The sequence below is a fragment of the Dermochelys coriacea genome, chromosome 3 (assembly GCF_009764565.3).
Source record: "Dermochelys coriacea isolate rDerCor1 chromosome 3, rDerCor1.pri.v4, whole genome shotgun sequence".
NCBI classification, from domain to species: Eukaryota; Metazoa; Chordata; order Testudines; family Dermochelyidae; genus Dermochelys; species Dermochelys coriacea.
In genome coordinates this window covers 172,605,372-172,632,075 of record NC_050070.1, presented here as the reverse complement: position 1 = coordinate 172,632,075, position 26,704 = coordinate 172,605,372, and the positions used below count along the sequence as shown (strand labels likewise).

The following is a 26,704-nucleotide window of genomic DNA, read 5'->3' as shown; positions in this document are numbered from 1 at the left end:
GAAACAAAATTGATGAGGCTCCCGAGTTGTTTGGAGACCTGGCAACCTTGAGAGCTCCTGCTCTGTGGCAAGGAGCCTGGCAGCCTGCCAAGTAAGCTACTGGGCAAGCTGTCAAGAAATTCATCCAGTTTCCCTAGGAAACGCTGCCTGCTTCCATCAGAAGATTTGACAAAACCAACACATTCCCACAGAGCATTTCAGATTCGTTAAATTGGCATTTTCTGACAGAAAAACGTTCCATTCAGAAATTTCCAACCAGCTCTAAATGTACCTACCCGATCATTTGTGACAATCCTTCGTAGGAACACAGGCACGGCCATAGCAAATCAGACCAGTGGTCCATCTACTTCAGTGTCTTGGCTTTGACAGGCACCAGCATCAGAGGCTTCATCAGGTTGAAGAAAACCTAAAGAGGAGAATTATGAAATCAGCTTTTTCTTACGTTTTTCTTAACTCCAGGCATTTAGAGGCTGGCTTATGTCCTGAAGCAGGTGTATCTATTTCCCTCATACTATTTTTGTATCCTACCCGATATTATATTTATTCATATACATGTCCAGGCCCAGGTCCTCATGACTGTCAGAGCTTCCACTCAGTGTACTTAAGGGAGAAATCGGATAGAAATCAGCTTTAATAGGACAGCTGGGGATTCCCTGGGTATAGGGATTCCTTCAGGACTAGGTTTTAGCCTGGTATATTGCTTACAGAGTATTATATAACTAATAATCCTATATTTCCATGCAGTACAAAATATCTAACATAAAATACAACCTATTTATGGTTCTGTAATTATAGAAATTTGAGAAACTTGCTGTCTGCTCTCATTTGGACAAAGGTTTGTTAGAAACGGTATGAAGCTTTGCACTGGAAACAGCCATGTATCCTGCCATCAGACCCAGATTAGATTTCACATGCACAAAGAGAGGTATCTTTTAATTCAGGTGACTTTTATTTTAGAGTTAGGAAAACCATACACAAAGAAAGAACAAATATATGGCCAGATGCCTGGCTGAGACTGAGCCATGGTTGGCACAGGACCTGAAGGTGAAGAGGGAAAAAGATGGCTCTGAGCCATCTTTCTGCTCCAACGCTTCTAGGATTGACAGGTGGGGAGGGGGTTGTTTGGTGCCCTATGTGAATTACGAAAACTTCTCTCCTACTCCCAGACTGCCTTCCACACCAGGAGGGACAGCACCAAGTGGAGCAGAGCTTTACCCCACCTGACATTTCTTCTTGTTGGGGACAATCTTCCATTACCCCTTTGGGGCTGCATTCTGGCCCCTTTGCCCCTTTTGATTAGCACAAAACAAGCAGATGGATAGTGAAGGATCTGGCCCATGAAACCCTCATAGCAGATAAAAGCTGGAAAACATGACCAGAGTGAACCCTGAATGCTCAGAAGGCAAAGGAAAAGAACCCAGATGTATTATGAATTTGCATTATTTTTAAGTCAATTTCATGAAATTGGGGGAGGTTGATTTATGCTTTTGAAGATTTGGGATTGGCAATACTGGGGGTCATACCCAGCAAGTACGTTCTCTGAGCAAAAGTTACTGGAGTGATTAAAGAATTCCTATCAGATGTAATACATGGCATCGAACCTGAAGTTACAGGATTTGGTATGAAGATATTCATATTTTTCTCTGCCTCTTTAAGAAGCAGGAATATACCTGCTGATAGGAACTCAGTAATGTTGGTTTGGGTAGCTATAAAGAAAACCGCATGAGAGTTGAATCTGAGATCCCTTCACGGCTTCATTGTAATCAGGGATGTTTGAACTGGTTCAGAAAAAGGAAGAGCCATCCCAAACATCAGAGTCCCAACAATGAACTGAGCTCTGCAATAGCCAGAGCCTCCCTTGTTAAGGATAACTACCAGACACTTGCCTGATTGACCCCCCAGCAGCTACTTCTCCTTGACTCCAGTTCTCAACAGATGCACAAACATACAAACCTCTGGCGCTATAGCTGTACATCTATCACCAGGCTTCAGCAGATCCAGCAGACTCTGCTCAGCCAGCAGCTGCCTGTAATTGTCACATGCTCCAAAGTGTGCCTTCTCCCTTCACCAGACTCCTGTCACCCCCTGCAACCTCAGCACTCATCTCCCTCCTGCTTCTTTCCCAATGCCAGGGATCTGCCACTTGCTCCCTCCTACTGTCTGGTTCCCTTTCTACCTTGGTTTCAGATTCCCCCTCTCCATCTACACCAATTCACCATCACATCCATAGAATCCCTCCAGCCACGGCTCCTTTCCATTGCTCAGTTCCCTCTCCACTGCCCCCAACCACACGCTTTCTCCTGCTTCTCCTTCTCCCCCAGTGGCTCTCAGTATTTAGAATCCAGAGTTACTGAAAGCCACTGCCTGTTACCTAGCTAATTGAAAAACACAGCATTCATCACATCCCCTCCTTTAAATTAACCATTAAGGAGCCAACTTAGTTGGTTAGAGTTGGACTGTCAGTCTGAGCCAAACATTGAGAGCTGCTGAGCCCCTGGCAAGCAGCTGTAAATCTTATGGAAGTCAGTTTTTGAGCAATCCTTCATCCTTGGGAAGGGCAACTGCTTCACAGCACATCCCCTGGTGCAAAATGCCCTCTGTACACACTATTCCATGCAGTACTATAGGTGCATGGTGTATTCTTTTGCTTTTTATTACCACTGTGGGCTATTGGTAGGGAATTCTCCATGCTTTACTGAGATGTTGAATCAAAAATTTAACTCCCACATATAATTTAATTGTAAAATAAGCACTTTCTGCTACAGAAAAAAAATGGTTTCCAGGGAAACTACGCAGGGTGCTGCTGTTGCAAAATGAAGTTTTTTTATTAATGGATTCTGCTACATTTTTGGAATTTAAAAAATGTTCCTAGTTCACAGTGCTGAAGCCTCACTGTAAACACCATTTATTATTTGGCGCCAAGAAATAAATTCAGAGCATGAGACACATGACAGGCTATAGCACTGCAGTATTGCCATACAGACTGGGCCAGATTCTTGGTTCTGGCCGAGGAGCACAGAGAACAGGCTGCGAAGAGTGGTTCAAGCAGGGAATGTGGATGTGGCACTATCATCACCCTGTAACTCTGAATAGCTGAAAGATGCACCATTGCAGGGCGAGGCATCCCAGTGTTTTCAGAAGATCTGTGGAGACATCAGCTACCAGTCCTGGTGCAAGTACAGTAGGCACCCTCCGAGGACCCACTCACTGGCCCCCACGCGTAATGTAAGTCTGGAGAAAATGTCTCCCTATGTATTCGGTACCATCACCATGGGGGGAAAAGCCCTCACTGGGAAAGGAGAGGGGGGCTTCCAAAAAAGACCCCTCCAACCAAAATTGGGTACTATCAGCTCCCCCTTCCCTTCATGTCTTATTAGTGGGGAAGGGGAGCCATCATCTGGGGGTTGTAGTATGTCTGCTCTGCTAATGCCCACATGTGTTCTGAGTCACTGAGAATGGCTCCAAGGTCCTATTTGTCAGATCATGTCTACACTGTTTCACACGGTGCTACAGAATCAGTGAGGTGCTGTTGTTAATTGGTAGGACATGGCTCTTTTCTCATGTTCACTGGTTTTAACCTAGTGTAACTCCATTGACTTCAGTGGAATTCCTGCTTTCCACCAGTGTGAGTGAGAGGATAATGAGGCTTTGTGCAGTGTGGTCTACAGAACAGAAAGAGTCTGTAGACTTGCCTTGAGCCTTCTGTCTCAGGTTATCATGTGTGGCTGAGGAACGGTCAGAGCACTTGGAAGGAGCAGCCCAGACACACAGACTTGCATTGTCAGATATGGATTCTGTGGTGGTCACAGGCCATAGCCCCTTACTTGGCACTATCAGCGTGAGCTGTCTTGCAAAATGACATTCCAGCTCTTCAGGTGAAACCCCACCCTCTGGCATACAGATAACAATGTACAATGCACAGAGTGAATGCTCTCTGAGAACACATGCCAGTCAAGGCCATAGCCGCTGGGACAGACTGCAGCGCAAGGAATTCCTCTCATATTTGTTGGCCCGCTCTGGAGAAGTAGGACAGGGGGCTGAACTACCACATCTAGCATGAATGGACTAGTCTCATAGCCTGTATGTACATATTGCTTGGGGAGCGAGCTTGAATTCAGCCAGCCCAAGTAACAACAGCAGGGAACGCAACACAGTGCCGGTTTCAGAGTGGACTAGCCAGCTAGGTACATACTAGGCCCCTGCTAGGCTTGTTCTGCCTGCAGTGAAGCTCATAATATGCTGTCTTCGGTGTCACTGTTACCCACACCTGCTGGATTCAAGAGAGCTCAGGTAGGCAGCCCACGCACAGCCTCTGCTGGGTAGACATGCCCATAGACAGAGGGAGGGCTATTTAGATTCATAGATTCATAGATCTAAGGTCAGAAGGGACCATTCTGATCATCTAGTCTGACCTCCTGCACAGCGCAGGCCACAGAATCTCACCCACCCACTCCTATGAAAAACCTCACCCATGTCTGAGCTATTGAAGTCCTTAAATCATGGTTTAAAGACTTCAAGGAGCAGAGAAGCCTCCCTCAAGTCAACCATGCCCCATGCTACAGAGGAAGGCGAAAAACCTCCAGGGCCTCTCCAATCTGCCCTGGAGGAAAATTCCTTCCCGACCCCAAATATGGCAATCAGCTAAACCCTGAGCATATGGGCAAGATTCTTCCTTCCCGACCCCAAATATGGCAATCAGCTAAACCCTGAGCATATGGGCAAGATTCACCAGCCACATACTACAGAAAATTCTTTCCTGGGTAACTCAGATCCCATCCATCTAATATCCCATCTCAGGGGATTTGGCCTATTTACCCTGAATATTTAAAGATCAATTATTTACCAAAATCCCATTATCTCATCACACCATCTCCACCATAAACTTATCAAGTAGAATCTTAAAACCAGATAGATCTTTTGCCGCCACTGCTTCCCTTGGAAGGCTATTCCAAAACTTCACTCCTCTGATGGTTAAAAACCTTCGTCTGATTTCAAGTCTAAACTTCCTGGTGGCCAGTTTATACCCATTTGTTCTTGTGTCCACATTGATGCTGAGCTGAAATAATTCCTCTCCCTCTCCTGTATTTATCCCTCTGACATATTTATAGAGAGCAATCATATCTCCCCTCAACCTTCTTTTAATTAGGCTAAACATGCCAAGCTCCTTAAGTCTCCTTTCATAAGAAAAGTTTTCCATTCCTCGGATCATCCTAGTAGCCCTTCTCTGTACCTGCTCCAGCTTGAATTCATCCTTTTTAAACATGGGAAACCAGAACTGCACACAGTATTCTAGGTGAGGTCTCACCAGTGCCTTGTATAACGGTACTAAAACCTCCTTATCTCTACTGGAAATGCCTCTCCTGATGCATCCCAAAACCGCATTAGCTTTTTTCACAGCCATATCACATTGGCAGCTCATAATCATCCTATGATCAACCAATACTCCAAGGTCCTTCTCCTCTTCCGTTACTTCTAATTGATGCATCCCCAATTTATAACTAAAATTCTTGTTATTAATCCCCAAATGCATAACCTTACACTTCTCACTATTAAATTTCATCCTATTACTATTACTCCAGTTTACAAGGTCATCCAGATCCTCCTGTATAATATCCCGATCCTTCTCCGAATTGGCAATACCTCCCAGCTTTGTATCATCTGCAAACTTTGTTAGCACACTCCCACTTTTTGTGCCAAGGTCAGTAATAAAAAGATTAAATAAGATTGGTCCCAAAACCGATCCCTGAGGAACTCCACTGGTAACCTCCCTCCAACCTGACAGTTCACCTTTCAGTAGGACCCGTTACAGTCTCCCCTTTAACCAATTCCTTATCCACCTTTTGATGTTCATATTGATCCCCATCTTCTCCAATTTAACTAATAATTCCCCATGTGGCAGGGTATCAAATGCCTTACTGAAATCTAGGTAAATTAGATCCACTGCATTTCCTTTATCTAAAAAATCTGTTACCTTTTCAAAAAGGGAGATTAGGTTGGTTTGGCACGATCTACCTTTTGTAAAACCATGTTGTATTTTGTCCCATTTACCATTGACTTCAATGTCCTTAACTAATTTCTCCTTCAAAATTTTTTCCAGGACCTTGCATACTACAGATGTCAAAGTAACTGGCCTGTAGTTACCTGGATCACTTTTTTTTCCTTTCTTAAAAATAGGAAATATATTAGCAATTCTCCAATCATTCGGTACTACTCCTGAGTTTACAGATTCATTAAAAATTCTTGCTAATGGGCTTGCAATTTCAGGTGCCAATTCCTTTAATATTCTTGGATGAAGATTATCTGTGCCCCCTGATTTAGTCCCATTAAGCTGTTTCAGTTTCGCTTCTACCTCAGATATAGTAATATCTACCTCTATATCCTCATTCCCATTTGTCATGCTACCATTATCCCTAAGATCCTCTTTAGCCTTATTAAAGACTGAGGCAAAGTATTTGTTTAGATATTGGGCCATGCCTAGATTATCTTTAACCTCCACTCCATCCTCAGTGTTAAGCGGCCCCACTTCTTCTTTCTTAGTTTTCTTCTTATTTATATGGCTATAGAACCTTTTACTATTGGTTTTAATTCCCTTTGCAAGGTCCAACTCTACTCGACTTTTAGCCCGTCTCACTTTATCCCTACATGTTCTGACCTCAATTAGGTAGCTTTTCTTGCTGATCCCTCTCATCTTCCACTCCCTGTATGATTTCTGCTTCTTCTTAATCACCTCTCTAAGATGCTTGCTCATCCAGCTTGGTCTACAACTCCTGCCTATGAATTTTTTCCCCTTTCTTGGGATACAGGCTTCCGATAGCTTCTGCAGCTTTGATTTAAAGTAATCCCAGGCCTCCTTTACCTTTAGATCCATAAATTCTTCAGTCCAATCCACTTCCCTAACTAATTTCCTTAATTTTTGAAAGTCAGCCCATTTGAAATCAAAAACCCTAGTTGCAGATTTATTTTTGTTAATCCTTCCGTTTAGTTTGAACTGAATTAGCTCATGATCACTTGAGCCAAGATTGTCCCCTACAACCATTTCTTCTATGAGGTCCTCGCTACTCACCAAAATTAAATCTAAAATGGCATCCCCTCTAGTCGGTTCAGCAACTACTTGATGAAGGAATCCATCAGCTATCGCATCTAGGAAAATCTGAGCCCTATTATTATTACTAGCACTGGTCCTCCAGTCTATATCTGGGAAGTTAAAGTCTCCCATGATCACGCAGTTTCCATTAGTATTTACTTTATTAAAAACATTAAAAAGGGCTCTATCCATATCCAAATTAGATCCCGGAGATCTATAGCACACCCCAAGCACTATCGTAGGAGTGCTTTACTCTTTACTAATTTACTAATTTTCTTCCCCAATGTAATTTTTGCCCAGACGGACTCTGTCTTATCCATTGCATCGCTTCTTATTTCTTTACATTCTACCTCATCATAGATATACAATGCTACTCCACCACCTTTAGCTTTGTTTCTGTCTTTCCTAAACAGCACATACCCTTCAATACCTGTAGTCCAGTCATGACTACTATTCCACCATGTTTCTGTTATCCCTATAATATCTGATTTCACTTCCTGCACCAGTAGCTCTAGTTCCTCCATTTTGTTACCTAGGCTCCTCACATTGGTGTATAAACATCTTAATTTTTGCTGTTTGGCCTCGCTCACATTTTGTACCCTATTAGACACAGTCATTCTACAGCCAGTATAACCTATTAGACTAGTATCCACACCGCCCTCGCTCCTTATATACAGTCTCCTACCCATGGCTGTATCCTTTCTTACTTCGTCTTCTTCCCTCTCAATGCTAAAATCTGGCGTGGAGATTTCCAGGACATCTCCCATCCATCTCCCCCTAATTCCTAGTTTAAAGCTCTCTTTATCAGTTGTGCCAGCCTCGATCCTAGAAGTCTATTTCCTTCCCTACTCAGATGAAGTCCATCCCGAGAGAACTGTCCTCTGTCCGTGAATGCCTCCCAGTGGCCATACATCCCAAAGCCCACCTTATAGCACCACTGCCTAAGCCATCTGTTGACAGTCATAATCTTGTCACACCTTTGTTGCCCTTCTTTAGGAACAGGAAGGATCCTGCTAAAGATCACCTGAGCCTCAATTTCCTTAAGCGTCTTCCCCAGCCTAGCATAGTCTCCCTTAATACTTTCCAGCGAGAATCTAGCCGTATCATTTGTTCCCACATGAAGGATAATTAGGGGATTCTTTCCCGCTCCCTTTAGGATCCTTTTCAACCTCAGGTCTACATCCCGTATCTTAGCACCCGGAAGACAGCACACCCTTCTATTCTCTGGATCAGCTCTAGTTACAGGCCTGTCTATTCTTCTCAATAAAGAGTCCCCGATCACCTAGACCTGCCTTTTCCTGGTAACAGTGCTATTCTCCAGTCTCTCCCCTGTTCCCTCTGGCTGCAAGTTCTTTCCATTCCTATTTTCCCTTATAATCTTCTTCAACCCATCCTGTATCCTCCTGGGGCTCATATTTGGTCTAGTCTCCCTTGACTCTTCCGCTTTTCCTATAGGACTAGCCTCTCTTCTCTTCTTCCTTACCCTTCCACCTTCAACAAGTATCTGCTGAGCCCCTTCTTCATTTTCCAACTCTGCAAACCTATTCCTAAGCTCTATTTCTCCTTCACTAGCCCGTCTTTTCCTCTGCCTGGTTCTTTGAGTCACATGTTTCCACTGACCACTTTCCTCACCCAGTCTCCCCTCAAAATTCCCCAGCCCTGCTTCCATCCGTGAGTCTGAGCTTTTCCCTTCAGATACCTCATATCTTTGCTCCATCATCTGCTCAAACCCCTTCCTAAACTCAACCAGACTTTCCACCTGCATCTCCAAACCTCGGATCTTTTCCTCCATCAGCTCTATCAGACAGCATTTCATGCAGAAAAAACTCTTACCGGTTCCCCCCTCCAGGATCATGTACATACCACAGCTTCCACATCCAGTCATCCTCAATGTGTCTTCCACTACAGGAGTCACTCCCACAGCTGCCTCCGCATCTGTCATCACCTTCCCACCTACGTCCTGTTAATCTGGGAAACACAAGCCACACCAAAAAGACCACCCTCCCCCCCAGCAAAAGCAAACCCCAAACAAGCACCACAATACAAACTCCCACTCAAACTCCCCTGTTTACAGCTCGGTTTGCTAGCTCCTGTGCTGCTGCAGCTGTCTGTGCCGCTGCCTGACTGGCTGGCTACCTTTATAGGCCCCCTAGTCAGAAGCCCCACCCCCTAAGCAGGGCTCAGCTGCTCTCCCAGCACAAAGCCCCTACATACACACACAAATACTAAAAATACAAAACCAAGTACAACTACCTTCTCAATGTCCTTAACTAATTTCTCCTTCAAAATTATTTGATGAGGGACATCCCTGTTCTCCTCTGCTCTAGTACCTGTCTTGCAGGAGAGTGGGTAGGAACTGTGCTCCAGCTGCCCTTAGGTGGCTTCGGTCCATTCGGAGCATTGCCCCAGTTGGCACAGGCTATAGCAGCATTCAGGCTATTTTAACAACTGACAGGGCTGGGCAAGAATCAGACAGCCATAACCAGAGCCCATCCCCAGCTCTGCTTTACCAACCATAACTTGGTGAAGCAGAAAATCTGGCCTGTGGTCTGTAACTTGGAAAAGACTAAGGAGACCCCTCCCACCTAGTAATATGGGAAGGGCAGGATAGTTATGACCCTCTGACACTTTGTGGATAGTGACCCCTAGTTGAGAGCTTCTGCCTCAGAGCTATTGATTCAGGCTGTCTGCAGATTCAGGCAGGCATCACTCTGTTTATATTCAGTTCATGTTTTTGAGGTTATCTCCATAACAAGGACTAGAAAGAAACATTTTTTGAACAAAAGTGTAAGAAAGGGAAGGAGAGGATGGATGGTCACGATCCCCTGGAGCCTCTTCCTAACCCCTAAGTTGAGACCCCTGGAACTAAGATAACTGTTATAACATAAAGTGCTTTGTGAAGACAATTCCATGTCTAAGGGCTGGTCTTCACTATGGGGAGATCGTGGGGTCGATTTAGCAGGTCTAGTGAAGACCCACTAAATCAACGGCAGAGAGCTTGCTATCAACCCAGTACTCCAGCTCTCCAAGAAGAGTAAGGGAAGTCTACTGAAGAGTGTTTCCTATCAACTCAGCACAGTAAAGACATGGACGTAAGTCGACCTAAACTATGATGACTCCAGCTACACATAATTAGGTCGATTTACCCCAGTAGTGAAGACAAGTCCTAAGTGAGAAACACCAAGGCATTGTCTAGTAGCTAAGATGATGGTGTAGTGTGGGGCACGAACTCTGAATAGCCTGTCTGACAACATCAGAAAGACAGGAGGAAGGAAAAATCACTCCACTAGTACACAGTAGCAGACAACCTGAAAGAGAAGAACCATACTGCCAGGGGAAGTGGTTCTTAGCAGTTACCAAAACTCACTTTAAAGAGAGAAGAGACTGACATGATACAGATGTAGAAAAGGCAGCCCAGTTTGATAAACATAGCCACAATTTGAGCTTTACAGAAGCAATAATGGGCAAACAACCCAGAAAAGGATATCAGTAAGAAACAAGAGAAAGCTGACTGCTGCTAAAACAGGCTGCTGTCTCAGACAATCCCAGCACTAGCTGAAAAGGGTTCTGAAGAGACCACTCAATAGGACAGCAGGGACCTTACAGATACAGAACCTATACAAGGACACCACGTTATTAGAACACATTGGCGATAGTCAGGAGGATAGCCACATCAGAAGATAAGGGTACAAGAAGCAAGATGATATTCCTTTATTACCCACAAAAGGATATGATAGAGAAGTTTGCAATACGCAATGTCAATCTTTATCTGCCTTTTTATATTTTTGTTCTGGAATTCATGCTCTTGACAGGACCTGGCAACCCTGGAGTGGGTGGGGCTTCTTTAAAACAGGAGAAAATATGAAAGACATTTTCTGGGATTATGCATTACAAACACCCAGGAGCAGATTTTCTAAAGTGCTTAGCACCCAGCAGCTCCAATTGCTCAATGTGGAAAAGATCTGTGTTGGTTTTACTGAATGCAGATGAATTCTATAAAAAAGCATTTCTCCTCATCTTCAGATAGACGTTTATGTACAGTGGGAAGGTAATTAATGTTGAAATCTTTTGTGAAAATGACTTTAGTGGGCCAAAAAACTAATTGCAAGGAGTCTAGAATCTGAGTGCATGTTTCTTTGTTATTGTTTTGCACCTTGTGTAATCATTTACATCTATCCCAAACTACAGTGATTGTAAAATGCTACCAATTTTTGCAAAGCTAAATAACTATTCAAGGTGCAGAGAAGTGGAAAATCAGGCTTTATACATTTGCTGTGAATAGAGTTGATAAGTATAGTGGACAGCATTGTCAAATTTGGGTGTTTAAAGTGAGCCGAAGTCAGTGGAAGCTGCAAATACTCAGCACATACGAAAATCAGGCCTCTATTAATGACTTGACTAAATATGGATTTAGGTGGAGATTTTCAAAGGAAGCAAGGTGCCTAACCCTCTTAGGGTCCTTTGAAAATCCCAGCCTGGGCTGTGTAACTTTAGTCACTCCAGTCTGAACACTCTGGTCAGTGTGTTTACTTGAATATTATCTTCCCAACTTTTCTAATTCTGCTTGCAGGAACATAACTATAAGTGGCTGGGCTCTTTCATCAACCAGGGAAAGGAAGCAAATACCCCACACAACTTACAAAGGCTTTGCCTTAGGGCACAGTTTTTTGTTTGAACTCAAAACACAAAATAAAGCAACTCAATTGACAACACTGGCTACAGTCCCTAAGAGTCTTTTCCCTTGCCAACCAAGGGAAAGGAGAATATAAGCTTCCCATTGCTGCTTGGACCAAGTTTCCTCTTACTTATATATCCCACCCAGCCATGTGAAAAGCCTGGATCCCTTAACCTTTTTCAGGCGGATTCTTCATCTTGTCACAGTAACACACATTTGTTTTACAGTCTTTCTGTGACAGTCTACACTACTATGGTCACCACTTTTACAAAGCTACAATAAATCTTGTGCAAAGCACACCTTGTGAGGTATCATTGGAAAAGTCATAATCTGTTGACCATTACTGTCTTGTTGAAATGTATGTATCATCATTGTATATGAAGGTATGAGTTTTTCCTATATATTTGTCACTGAAACATGTTATGAATCTGGAAAACTCCCACAGACTAGCTCTTCAGTGGCAACAAAGAGGTGACCAACACCCACCCAGGTGTTAAATGACCATCACCAGCCATTCACCAACAGGGGAGTTGTAAACAAGAGATTTACAATTCACATGAAAGACAGTTGCTATGGCACATACACCTTGGGGCTGCCTAACACCCATGACACAGCAAGGATCATTCCAGCACCTGGTGGAGAGTATAAATAAGAGAAAATGACATCATCACTCCTCCCCTACCTACACTGAAGGCAACAAAGAACGTTTGGAAGAAAAAGAAACATTTGAACTGGGGGGAGTGGTCCTAACTGGAACAGCTTTCTAGTTAGCACAGACAACTGTAGGGTATTGGGTAAGAGAAACCTTATTGCTTCAAATTTGACTTAGCCCGATAAAGTTTAGGAAATAGCTTGTGGTTTTTTAATCTTTTATTTCCTTTTGTAACCAATTCTGAACGTCTATGATTATACCACTTAAAATCACTTAAAATTCGTCTCTCTTTAGTTAATAAACTTTTTCTAATGTTTTATCTAATCCAGTGAGTTTTTGATTGAAGTTTGGGGAATCTACTCAGGTTACAAGGGCTGTGGCTATTCATATCCTTTGGTGGTCTGATGAACTAATTCATGAGCCTACTCAGATCAAGGTGTTACACCACAATGGCCTCTCCCTCAGGAGGAGGCAGATCAGCATTGTATGTTGCTAACGCTGTTGCAGGCATTGCAAGGCATTTTGCGAAGGATTAAAAGTGTGAGTGTGGAGTGGAAGATTCCTTTGCAGGTTGTGAGAGGCCGAAGGGGGAGGAAGGGAGAAAGGAACATGTTACCTTGACACTCCAGCAAGGTCCGAAGATAAGACGCTAACTCCAGCCCAAGGCCACAGCCCACATCCGACTCTTGGCTGCCTGCCAAGAAAGATGGAGGCCTGAATTCCACCCCGACCAGCCGTGAGAAAGGAGGATTCAGCTAAACAGGACTGCAAAAATTGCAAAAACTAGTAAGACGGCAAAGGCCAGTGAGGGGGAAAACCAAGTCTCGCATCCCTAAAGCCGGTGTGTTTTGGGAAAGCTGTGGAAGCCACGGAAGGCCAGTTTGAACTGGTACAAAGAGCACGGGGAACAGAGGTCCCTTAACAAAACGCCCCCAAAAGAACCCAGGACTTAAAACCCTCCTAAGAGCTGAAGCAAGTTGGAGATCAACTTGAAATTAGATGAAGGTTTCTAACCATCAGAGGAGTGAAGTTTTGGAATAGCCTTCCAAGGGAAGCAGTGGGGGCAAAAGACCTATTTGGTTTTAAGATTAGACTCCATAAGGGTATGGAGGAGGCGGTATGATGGAATAACATGATTTTGGCAATTAATTGATCTTTAAATATTCATGGTAAATAGGCCCAATGGCCTGTGATAGGATGTTAGATGGGGTGGGATCTTAGTTACTACAGAGAATTCTTTCCTGGGTATCTGGCTGGTGAATCTTGCCCATATGCTCAGGGTTTAGCTGATCACCATATTTGGGGTCGGGAAGGAATTTTCCTCCAGGGCAGATTGGAAGAGGCCCTGGAGGTTTTTCGCCTTCCTCTATAGCATGAGGCATGGGTCACTTGCTGGAGGATTCTCTGCACCTTGAAGTCTTTAAACCACGATTTGAGGACTTCAATAGCTCAGACATAGGTGAGAGGTTTTTCGCAGGAGTGGGTGGGTGGGATTCTGTGGCCTGCGTTGTGCAGAAGGTTGGACTAGATGATCATAATGGTCCCTTCTGACCTTAATATCTATGAATCAACACTGGGCCCTGGACGGCTTGTGCACAAGACAGAACTCTCATCTACCCTTCTCCACCCCCTCTTCTTTTGACATTACACCTGGGCTTGGCCAGCCTCGGGTCATGCGTGTGTGAGTATAAAAGTGGGTTAGGGCTGGAGCACTAGTGCTTTCTTTCTTTCTCTGAGTGACATGGGGGCATTCCCAGCACTCACCACTGTTATTTTATTATTTTATTAATAAAGCTTTAAAACTTAGACCCTTGGTGTACTCCTTCATCTCATCCCCTAACAAAGCTGTGGCCTCAGCCTGATCACCTGATGCCTCAGGCAGATTGGTAACAGAAATCTGTCACAAAGGGAGTCTTGAGCAGTGTAAGACAGATATTTCTGGGGTGCAAGGCTGGGGCTGGTAGAATTTGCTCATGTCTTTCTGTATACAGTTCATGACTGGCTGTGAGACCCTTCAGGTAACATAGGGTGTGCCTTCATGTGCTAATGGCTGTGTGAGAGCAAAGCCTGAAGGGGCTGCTTGTCATAGCAGAGCAGTGTGAGAAGTATCCTGACCTAGAGAGTTAAGGGGGCACAGCAATTCCACGGTTTAAGTTGTACCACGGGGCACGTCACACCTGGACACTGTAAAGCAATTCTATAGGCTTAAGCTAGTATAGTGCCCACAATCAAATCTGTGCCCTCAATTGTACATGACTTGCTATGTCAAAAATCTAAAGATTTGTTTGAAAAAAGTTGAATGATAATGTGCTCATCCGTCTCTTTTTGTGCTTGTCCAACTCTTCCTTTTAATGTTTCTATCTTGTCCAAGTTATGGAAGGAATTGGAAGGAGAACATGGTAAAGGTGAAATAAAGTATCTTCCAGCGTGGCCAGCTGTTAACCAAAATCTACATTTCATTCAAAGATGGAAAGAAAATTACACACCACACAATGTGAAATCTAAGGGGCTGCAGTGCAGTTCTTGTGGGAAAAAAGCCCAATCTTTAAAGACTCTTTAGTGCAATCAGAAGTCATCCTTTAAAATGTATTACATGCTGCTCACATCTGGGTATTAAATAAATTTAGCTGATGATTTGTTACTGTGAAGTGCTTTTGTGCTTGTATCTCTTGATTGGTGTGTGGGGAGAGGGGGAATCCTATAAAATGTGCAATGGGGATTTAAAGCTGGAATCTGGGGAAAGCCTGCTGGTTAGCATTGAGAAATCTGAGTGCATTGCTCTGGAGAGGTGCCGAAGGTAAATCCCAGCTATTGGCGGTGACAGAAAGGGGTCAGTGGTGATGGAAAACTATTGTAGATGGTGCCAGAATGGAAAAGTAGAGTAGCTCTGAGATTTATCTGGCCAACACAGTTGTTACCAGCTACTGTCTGCTCTCCACAATTGGGAAACTCAGCAGGAATTCATTAATTTAGTGAACAGGACACCTTTGATGTGGTTGGATGTCACCACCACTACTCCTAGACAGGACTGTAATACTCCAGGGAGCAGAGATAGGGCAGACATAATTTCACCAGAGATGTACAGCATCCCTAAGAAGAACTAAAAAGATACAACATGTATACTGAAAGGGGTGGGGCAGGATTCACTCCCCTGGGGTAATGATGGCTTCTGCTGCTGTAACTCAGAGCAGTGGGCGGGGGGTGGGGACACAGGGGCAGAGCAAGGAGTACAGCAGTGCAAGGAGCCCACAATCCTTTCTCTGCCAGGTCAACTGCAGCTGCTGAGCAGTCTCCTGAAACAGGCACTGCAGGCTGGGACAGGGCTGTAGCCAGTACACCCATGGGATGCATTGATTCCACCAGCAGATCTCCTAATGTGCCCTGACCACAAATCATGGCTGCCTTTTTCCAGTAGGACCCCCAGGGAAGTTATTGATGCAAACACTGCTTGAATCCAGGGCGGCACCCACTGCAACAATGGGGGAAAAGTCAAACTCATAGAATCTATACACTAATAAAACACTTTAAATCCTTTTCATTCGTCCTCCAAGGCAGATTCACAGATCCTGTGAGAACTTGCAAGGATGATCATGCATGTCCATTAAAATGTTTCTTGCAGCTGCTATCTTGGATTCAGTCCCTTGAAGAATCAGTCTTTTACGATCACTTTTGGAGCTTTGGAAGCTTCAGCCATTCAGTACAAGTTGGTAGTTCCTCAAGCCTTAGCTCTCAAATGCAATGGACTGGCAGAGTTCTTGAGCACATACCACAGAAGGATGCTCCAGCGGGTTTCAAATCACAGGATGAAAAGAAAAGGAGCTCTTTGTAAACGCTGATCTCACAATTTCTGTGTGTGTTTATGTATTTATTTTGCTGTCTAAAATTGTGTCCATCCAAAGCTCTTGAGCATATATTACGCACGTGTGGCTGCTATCAGGGATGTTTATTTAGGCTAGCCAGACAGGTTGCTCTGTTTAGGAAAAACCTGGAAAAAGAGAAAAAAGCTCTACATTTGTATCACTTTTACTTTTTTTTTCTTCAGATCTTAGACACAAGCTCTGACAGAAATAAGTGACTTTTCAGCCAGAAGTCCCTCCTTGCTGAACAGACCATTACCTGGAAAGATACAGATAACAGCCAGTGACTATTTAATGACGAAAGATGACCCTGCAACAAATCCTGGTGCCAACTCTGTCCGGATATCTATTCAAGGGGCACCATCATAGGACCTAACCACATCAGCCACACCATCAGGGGCTCATTCACCTGCACATCTTCCAATGTGATATATGCCATCATGTGCCAGCAATGCCCTTTTGCCATGTACGTTGGCCAAACCGGACAGTCTTTACGCAAGAGAATAAATGGACACAAATCTGACATCAGGAATTACAACATTCAAAAACCAGTAGGAGAACACTTCAGCCTCCCTGGTCACCCAATAATAGACTTAAAAGTGGCCATTCTTCAACAAAAAAACTTCAGAAACAGACTTCAATGTGAAACTGCAGAACTGGAATTAATTTGCAAACTGGACACCATCAAATTAGGCCTGAATAAAGACTGGGAGTGGATGAGTCATTACAAAACTTAATTTAACCATACTAATTTCCCCCTACTGTTACTCACACCTTCTTGTGAACTGTTTGAAATGGGCCACCCTCATTACTACTACAAAAGTGATATTTCCTCCTTTGGTATTCTACTGTTAATTGAATTGTCTCGTTAGACTGACCCCCCACCTGGTAAGGCAGCTCCCATCTTTTCATGTACTATGTATAAACATACCTGCTACTGTATTTTCCACTCCATGCATCTGATGAAGTGGATTCTAGCCCATGAATGCTTATGCCCAAATAAATTTGTTAGTTTCTAAGGTGCCACAAGGATTCCTCGTTGTTTTTCCTGTTAACTATGGCATTGGACTAAGACTCAGGAGATGTGGATTAAATTAACTTTTATTACACACACTTCCCAGGTGTCCTTGAGAAAGTAACAATCTCTCTGTGTCTCAGTTCCCCTTCTGTAAAATGGGGATAATACTTCCTTATCTTACCTAAAAGACAGCTACTTAACCAGAAAGTATATATGGAATTGTAGTCTAAAAGTATGTTATTCTTGACTTACTTTCCTACTATTCATTGCAAAGCAAGCAATGTTCTTCATCCTCTTCTGAGTTTCACTACCTTCTTAGCAAGCTTATTGATAGGAAGGGAAGGGATATTAAAAGGAGTCAACAACAGGCAAATATGTGATAATAACAGAAGATGCCATAGCTGTTATTAAAGAAATCCCACAACAACTTAGCTAATTAAATCCAGATTTTTTCTCATTTTTTGCTTCCGCTCTGGTATAATTGCTTTCTGCAGGACCCAGGAGGTGCTGTAGGGATGGTGGCAGTACATCACATAAGCACAGTCTTGATCTTTGGAGCTGCTGTTGGGCACAAGGTATAAGTTAGGGCAGCTTCTGCCAGCTGGTAACAACTTCCAAGGGGCCATTATGCTTAATGGGGATCAGGGGAGCAAAGCAGCGTGCTGGCCAGGCTCTGACATACCCTTCCCCAGGCAGTTGGTGAGGAATGGGGAGATGTTTGCTTAGCTCCTTATGTCTGATCTATACCAGCCAGGGAATCCTGTCATATGAAGGAATCCGGAGCCACCCAGTTAGGACAGTGGTCTGCCTGCTATGCACTAGCTGAGCAGCACATAGGGGACTGAATATCTGAGGCAACACTTAACTCAGGAAATATCTCTCTGAATAACTGAATCATATGGGTTGGATAAGCACATCATTATTTTTGTTCTCACCTACACGGGGGTTGCCGCCCTGTTTTTCAATGTCATCCCTGTCGGATTCACCTATGGAAGGTGACACTAAAGTGAAATGGCATTGCAGATCCCATTGGGTTCTTGCACCATTTGGGGATTTGCCACTCCTCAGCATCCACACTCCCTGGTCTGTACAATAAGCTATTGCTTGAATGCTGGGAAGGCTTGACAAGTAGCAGTACCTAATTTTAGGAAGTAATCTCTTTTGTTTTCATTTTATGGAGCGGTTTCTTCACCTCACATTGCTGATTGGAACTGAGGATAGTTAGCACCACCATGGCAATATTATGGCACTTCAACAACACACATGCTAGATGAAGAGTTAAAATAGGTTTCCTGTGGTCTCCTGAATTTTACCGATTTCAAGCCTGGAAAAAAAAAATTCTTCAAAAGCTATTTCTGTAACGCTGTTCAAGAAAGGCAAGAGATGGGGAGAGACTGGATTTATATCCCAGAAAACAATGGTGTCTAAATGAATTCCCCTTCTGCTGATGTGAGGAAGTCACCACCACAATGATAAAACTGAAGCTTTACTCCTGTCCATAATGTAGCTCCTCTCCTAGCAGGACATGAACTAACAACTCATCTTTCACAATTCTCAGATAGTTACACCCACTTGTTAAGTCCAGAGTTTTGGTTATTCAAGCTTGTCTACACTAGGATTTCCCCCCTAACATTATTACCAACTCACTGGTAGTAGCAAAAATCAGATCACTAATGTAGACGAGCTACTGGCATTTTAATTATTGTTTCCTCTAGATGTGCTTGGGCAACTGACCTTCCAAGTATGAAACAGATGTGATTCTTGTTCTGTAATGATATACACTGAGAGCAAAAAATAGCATTGTCTGTCAGTCCTGTGACATAATAATCAGTGCTGGATTTAGGAGTTTTCAGACTTCCTGGTAGATTAATCTAGGAGGGTCCTCTAGGCCTCTACCCACCTGATCCGTGCTTTCCCATCTTGCAGTTGTTGAGGGAGGATGACAGAGCCCACATAAGAAACAGAATTATTTCTGAGTCAGTAAACACTGCCTTCAGTCCGTACTATTCCTAAACTAGAGCCAAAGGATAAACTCTGCTTCCATCAGTTTAGGCCCGTAGTTAAAGGGGGGAGGGCTTAAGGAGGTACTCTGCCCCTTCCTCCTAAAAATTTCTTTGCCCCCCTCCCATAGAAATAAAATGTGCTCCAGTTTTTTTCTCTCAGTTTCTTAGCCGAGGTCCCTCAGATGAATGATTGTAGGCCTAAGGCCACTGAGCAGAAGTCACAATTCCGGTAGCCAGCAAGAGCTGAACAGCTTGTTATTGGCCATGTTTCAGCTAAGTGAAGTGTGGTGACATTACATTGCTGCTATAATAAAAGATGTGAAATCCTGGTAAGAAAACCGCTGCAGGGAGGCTTACAAAATACACAAACTAGCACAGTGGAGACATAGGGTTCTGTGCTGGAGTTTCTGTGACCAGACCCTGCTTACCTGTCTGGAGAGAAAAGAAGAGAGTTCCTTTTGAACTGAGAGAGAGGAGATAGCTCCTTTTGGAGCCTGCGAGGGAGCATGGATGGGCTGACTAGCACTGAAATGCTCCTCTAGAGCCCAGAAGAAACCTTAGATGGAGTGTCCAGGCTGCAGGGAGTGTGACGTTATGGCAGAGTCAAGTGGAACTCCTAGACTGACATGTAGTAGGGTTGTGAGCAGCATTTCTGTTAAAGCTGATGAGGCCTTTGGTTTTCCATGTCAGATGTATGTGCACCCTCACGATGCTGGTGAAAGGGGAGCTGATATGGTTGTTTATTAAATCTTGATTTTGCCATTGGAAAAATGCACTCTCTCAAGGCAAAGGTTTAATCAAACATGAAAACTGCTTAATCTGCTTGAACACGATGGCTGATTGGACTGCAGCAAGGAAAAGAGAAGCTACAAGTCATTTTTTGCTATTTTTACATTTCTGTGATTATCAGGTACTGTAATCCTCATATTCCTCATTTTCATATAATCGTGATCTTACATATAAAGCATGCCTTGTAAGATATCAGGGGACAGGCTATGATCTGCTGAAAGTCATTTCTCTATCCATATATGTGTATCATTAATGCATATGAAGTTATGAGAATTGTGTTGTATAGTGGTCACTAAAACCTGCTGTGTGTTGGAGAATCAGCCAGATATTAGCTCCCCAGAGGCAACAGCAAGGAAAGTAACCAAAGCCTGGGCGGGGTGTCAAACAACCCATCAACAGCCATTGTCCAGTACGGGAGCTAAAATGCAATGACTCACCTGCATGAGGCCCCACCAGGGGAATTGCTCAACCTTGCTTGGAGAGACTCAGCAATGCCCCCAGACATGCCTGGACCTGTACTCCCCAAGCACATGGGCTGAGGGTATAAAACAGGCAGAGTGGACACATACTGGGCCCTTCTCCTGCCCCCACCTTCACTGCAAGAAACTAAGACCCTGAGAAGAAGACAAGACTCCAACAGAGGAGATTGGCCCAGGTTTAAGGAACAAACCTGTATATTAAAGACTGCAATATCCAGTGGGGTGAGAAAAACTGCTTAATCTAGATGTCGCCCAGTCTAAGAGGGTTGAGAGTTTAGACTGTGTGGTTATATTTTATTTTATTTTGGTAACCACTCTGACTTTTTGCCTATCACTTAATATCACTTAAATTATCACTTTATAGTAAATACATTTGTTTAATTGTTTATCTTTACCAGTAAGTTTGTATGAAGTGTGGGACAAATCTGCTCAGGTTTGCAAAGGCTGGTGTATGGCCACTTTCCATTGATGAAGTGGTGAACCAATTATTAAATATGAACTTGCCCATCTTGAGCAGTGCAAGACGATATGGGGGGAGGATAACTCAGTGGTTTGAGCATTAGCCTGCTTAACCCAGGGTTGTGAGTTCAATCCTTGAGGGGGCCATTTCAGGCTCTGGGGCAAAAATTGGGGATTGGTCCTGCTTTGAGCAGGGGGTTGGACTAGATGACCTCCTGAGGTCCCTTCCAACCCTAACCTTCTATGATTCTATGATATATTCCTGGGGTACAGTGCTGGGAACTGGAGAGATTTAGCTCTGGTGCCTCTCTCTGTGTGATTCATGAGTGGCTTTGGGAGCATTCATGCAATATAGCTGGGTATGTGGGGCTCCACATGCGGTTGTACTGAGTGATCACAGCGCCTGGAGGGGTTTGCTGCTGGTGACTAGCAAGGCACTGTGAGCGACAGCCCAGGCTGGGGAGAGTTCAGGGGGCACAGTCCCAGGCTGCATACTGGTCCCAGGCTGCACCCCAAGGGAATTCCGTCACAACGGTTGTTTATTAAATCTGGATTTTGCCATTGGCAAAATGCACTTTCTCAAGGCAAAGGTTTAATCAAACAAGAAAACTGCTTAGTCCACTTGAAGACAATGGCTGGTTGGACTGCAGCAAGGAAAAGAGAAACTACAGGTAATTTTTTGCTATTTTTACATTTCTGTGATAATCAGAGTATATATATCAGAGGGAGAACAGGGAGCCCAAAAGAATATGCAAACAAAGCAACTGGCTGTGTACCATATTATTATGTATAATAGATATCAAGTAATGACTCTTTTCAAAGCTTGTAATGTTCTGAACCTGGTGGTTATTATGAGATATGTATATATATAAACTGTGGTTATAAATTTATGTATTTGTGTATTGTGACAAGGTCAGGCCAGATGGCTACAAGAGAGTGGTCGAAGGTAGATACATTAGTTCCAGGTTAAGCAGGTCCCTTTTCCCTAGGTAAGATAACAGGGACTATTCCAGAACACTCAGGAACTTTATAGAACTAATTAAGGCAGGCAGGCTAATTAGGACACCTGAAGCCAATTGGGAAGTTGCTAGAATTAATTAAGGCTAATCAGGACACCTGGTTTAAAAAGGCTGTCACTCCAGTTAGTGAGATGTGCGCGTAAGGAGCTGGGAGTGAGAGGACGTGCTGCTGGAGGACTGAGGAGTACAAGCGTTATCAGACATCAGGAGGAAGGTCCTGTGGTGAGGACAAAGAAGGTGTTGGGAGGAGGCCATGGGCAAGTAGCCCAGGGCATTGTAGCTGTCACACAGCTGTTCCAGAAGGCACTTTAGACAGCTGCAGTCCACAGGGCCCTGGGCTGGAACCCAGGGTAGAGGGCGGGCCTGGGTTCCCCCCAAACCTCCCAACTCTGGACCTAACAGAGGAGGTTCCACCAGAGGGGAAGGTCTCTGAGCTGTTCCCCGACCCACATGATGGATCAGCAGAAACTGCGGGGATTGTTCTTACTCTTTTTTCCCATGCTGGCCAGTGATGAGGTTATCTGAGTGAACAGCAGATGTGAGCCACGAAAGTGGCCAAACTGAGGGCTACTGTGAGTCTCTGAGGCGAGCAAAATCCGCCAATAAGCACAGGACCCACCAAGATACAGGAGGAACTTTCTCACAACTGGTGTCAGGGGTGGGATTTGGTGTGTACAGAGCGGCGGAAGAAGGAAGGTGTTATGATTTAAAAAAAAAAAAAAGGGAGAGTTTTTATTTTTTTTTCACCACAATGGAGGACGTAGTGCAGGCACTGATACAAGCCACCGCTGCCCAGCAAGCAGCTACCTGTGTCTAGGCAGCCGCCCAACAGGAGGCAGTGTGGCTGCAGCAAGAGACTAACTGCCTGCTGATGGACCAGGCCGCTCAAGACCGGGCTATGTTGCAGGAACTGGTAAACCAGGTAAAGGCCCTTACAGAGCTGAACCACGGCCATGATGGGACACAGATCATGCAGGCCAGCAATTGGCTGCAGAAAATGACATGGGAGGATGACGTAGAGGCGTACCTCCTGGCCTTTGAGAGGACAGCCCTGTGGGAAGCTTGGCCCCAAGAACAGTGGTCTGGCATCCTCGCTCCATTCCTGTGTGGGGAGGCCCAGAAGGCCTACTATGATTTGCCTGAAGAGGCTGCGGCAGACTACCCCCCAGCTGAATGCAGAGATCCTGGCCAGATCTGGGGTAACGACTGCAGTGCGGGCCCAGCGGTATCAAGAATGGAGGTATCACAAAAACAAAACCCCAAGGTCCCAATTATATGACCTCATCCATCTCACACAAAAGTGGTTACGAACTGAATCCCAGAGTCCAGAGGAGATACTGGAGGTTCTGTTTATCGACCGGTACATGAGAGGACTACCACCAGACCTGCGTGCCTGGGTAAGCCAGAACGAACCCTCCACCTATGACGAGGCTGTCGCACTGGTAGAGAGGCGAAGGACAGCGAGGGAGCTGACTCAACCAGTTAAGGAAGAGGCACCCCAGATTAAACTAGCCACACCAAGCCCTAGAGCTTGGGTGACTGGCCACCAGGAGAGCCCAGGTGGAAAAAAAGAGGGGTGAAGGCCCACCAGAAGCCACAAAGAGTTGGAGCACTGAGGGAGAAGAGGATTGTGATGTTAGAAGGCCCAAATCAAGAGACCGGGTTATGCCTAGGGCCCCATACAGATGTTATAGCCTGCGGGGAGTGGGGACACATAGCTGCACAGTGTCCCAATGCTGAGGAGCCTATGCAGTGTAACCTGGAGAACTGGGCAGATCCATACTCCCTAATCCATCTTGTGGGGGTCTCACTAACCCCACATATGTATACCAGACCAGTGAAACTAAATGGGGTAGAGACCACAGCACTGGTTGATTCAGAGAGTGCTATCACGCTTATCTCAGGAAGCTCATGAACCGTAGTCAGCTACTGCAGGCTAAACATACGGGGATAACATGTGTCCATGGGACAGTTAGTTAAAGGTTTGTCTGTGGTGTCAGAGCTGGGAAGGGGGACACTAAGGAAGGAAACTGGAATCATGCTTGCTGGAAGTTCACCCCAATAAACATTGAATTGTTTGCACCTTTGGACTTTGGGTATTGTTGCTCTCTGTTCATACGAGAAGGACAAGGGAAGTAAGTGGGTGAAGGAGTAAGCCCCCTAACAGTAAGGTGAGCCTGCTTCTTCTTTGTCAGTTTATCCAGTCATGGTTCAATTGAGGACAGTGCCACGCGCAATGGAGAATGAATATTCATACTTTTCCTGTACTTTGTCTTAATGACACTCATGGTTGAGAAGCCAGTCTCGCAGAGTTATGTTGAAGGAAATGGGAGAAGAGTTTTCAGAGCAATTTCAGTAAGCTCAGGATATTCCACTTTCACTTTTATCCAAAAGGAAGCAAGTGATGTTGTAGTTTCAAAACTCATCTTCAATCCTTCGTCAGCAGGCAGCTCCAACAATTTATCCTCCATAGTGACAGTTAAGTCATCTTTCAATGGAATAAATGGATTTCGGATCCATCCAGTCCCTTTCCATGGATCTTCTTCTGCTGGAAAGTAAAACTCAGAACGTTCTGCCAAATTCGTCAAGTGTTCACTGATGACATTTCATAGAGTTGTAACATTAAGGTCTTCGCCTGAATCAGCGATCATTGTCGCTAAATTGTGAAACATGTCATAACAATCTCTTGACACTCGACTCTTCCATGCTTCTAGCTTTCGTTTTTGTCTGTCGATCTTGTCAGCCATTGTAAGACACGAAGCCATCCTTCCCTGCATAGAAGTGTTGAGATCATTAAAGATGGCACAGATATCAGCCAAATAAGCCAGCTTGGCTATCCAATCCGCATCTCAGAACAATTGTGACCAATTTGGTTTTCTGTCCTGAAGCAACTCGGCAAGCTCATTTCGGAGCTCAAATACTCTTGACAGGATTTTTCCCCTCGATAACCAATGTACATCGTCATGCAATAGGAACTGTTTATGATCAGCTCCCATATCATCACATAATGCAGCAAATAGTCTCGAATTTAAAGCATTCGCCTTTACATGGTTCACAATTTTTACAATCTCGCTGAGCACACTGTTTAGTTCTGTTGACATTTTTTTTGTTGCAAGACTTTCTCGGTGAAGGAATCAGTGCGTTGACTTGCATTTGGGTGCAAGTGCCTCAATCTGGGTAACCACTTCAGAATGCCGTCCTGTCATTGTGGCAGCGCCATCAGAACATACGCCTACACAAAACTTGAAATCCAACCCACATTTGTTAACAATGTAGTTGCTCACAGTCTTGAACACTTCAGAACTAGTTGTTTTTGTTGATAGTGAAGCAGAAAACAAAAACTCTTCCTTCAAATCACCCTCACGTTCAAAGCACACATACACCATCAGAATTGCCGTATTAGCAACGTCTGTACATTCATCAAGCTGCAAAGAAAAGTACTTTGCTAATTTAATCTGTCCTATGAGCTGATTTTTCATATAGTGAGCCAGATCATGAATTCGTTGAGCTACAGTGTCATTTGAAAGTTGCGCCTGAGCCACTTTCTTTATTGCTGGCTCGCCCAGCATTTCCATGCAGACATCTTTAATACAGCCTATCACTAGCGTTTCACCGATTGTATATGGCTTTTTAGCCTTAGCAATGCGAAGCGCTACTTTATAAGAAGCTCGCAAAGCAGAGGTATTTATGTGTGATACTTCAAAGATCTGTTTCTGACAGCCTTTTAAATCAACATGCTTTCTTTCAAAGAACTCTTTTGGCTTTGAACTAATTTCATTATGTTTTGTACTTAAATGCCTCTTGAGCTTTGAAGGCTTCATTGCGTCGTTAGCCAACACATTGCCACAAATAACGCACTGTGATTTTGGCACTCCACCATCATTCGTGGCTACAAAACCTAACTGAATGTATGAGGAGTAATATTTCCAAGTAAAGCTAGTACGAATTCTTTTTATTGACAATACTTCTGTTTCATTTACATTGCCATCATCTGATTCAGAATTCCTTGCATGTTCAGCAACCTGGATGTCTCTGCTTGATAAATATGTTGATTGGACCTCGCTTCGCCATCTGTAAATTAGGCATAAAAATAATGAATATAAATTCCGTACCCCGGGTATATACTTAATTTATGATATTAGGATGAAAGCCAAATAAATGCAGTGGGAATGCTTTTATTGAGAAATATGTGCAGGAGAACATTGATTAATAGGGTAAGTAATGTTAGGATAAGAAGATAATACACATTTTAAAATTAAATTGCAAACAGGATAATAATTGGAAAGTTAAGATGGTTTGAACACATGGAAAGAATGGATAATGAATGTCAAAAATAAGATTTACCTGTCTGAAAGATATGAAGTGAGAAAGCAAGGAATTTCAAGAACTTCCTGGCAGAAACATGTAGGTTTGATTCTAGAAGAGGGGAAGGCTATAAGTAAGAACAATGAGAGCATGTATGAAACAATACATGGATATGGAGGAAGTGAGGACTGTCTATTTGGCGATAGGTGTGTGGTGCTCAATCATCTCTATCTACCTTGAAAGGGATACGGCGGGATAGGATAGAAAATAATTATTAAAATTTTATCACATTATCAGTACTTACATTCTCAGATCAGTGTGTTCGGGCGGGGTCCCAAATGACAAATGTGCAGAGATCCGTATG

At 44.0% G+C, this 26,704-nt stretch overlaps 1 pseudogene; it reads right to left on the bottom strand.

The window, feature by feature from the left end:
- Positions 1-326: 326 nt before the first annotated feature.
- On the bottom strand, positions 327-26,106 carry LOC119852997 (annotated as a pseudogene).
- Between the last annotated feature and the right edge of the window lie 598 nt (positions 26,107-26,704).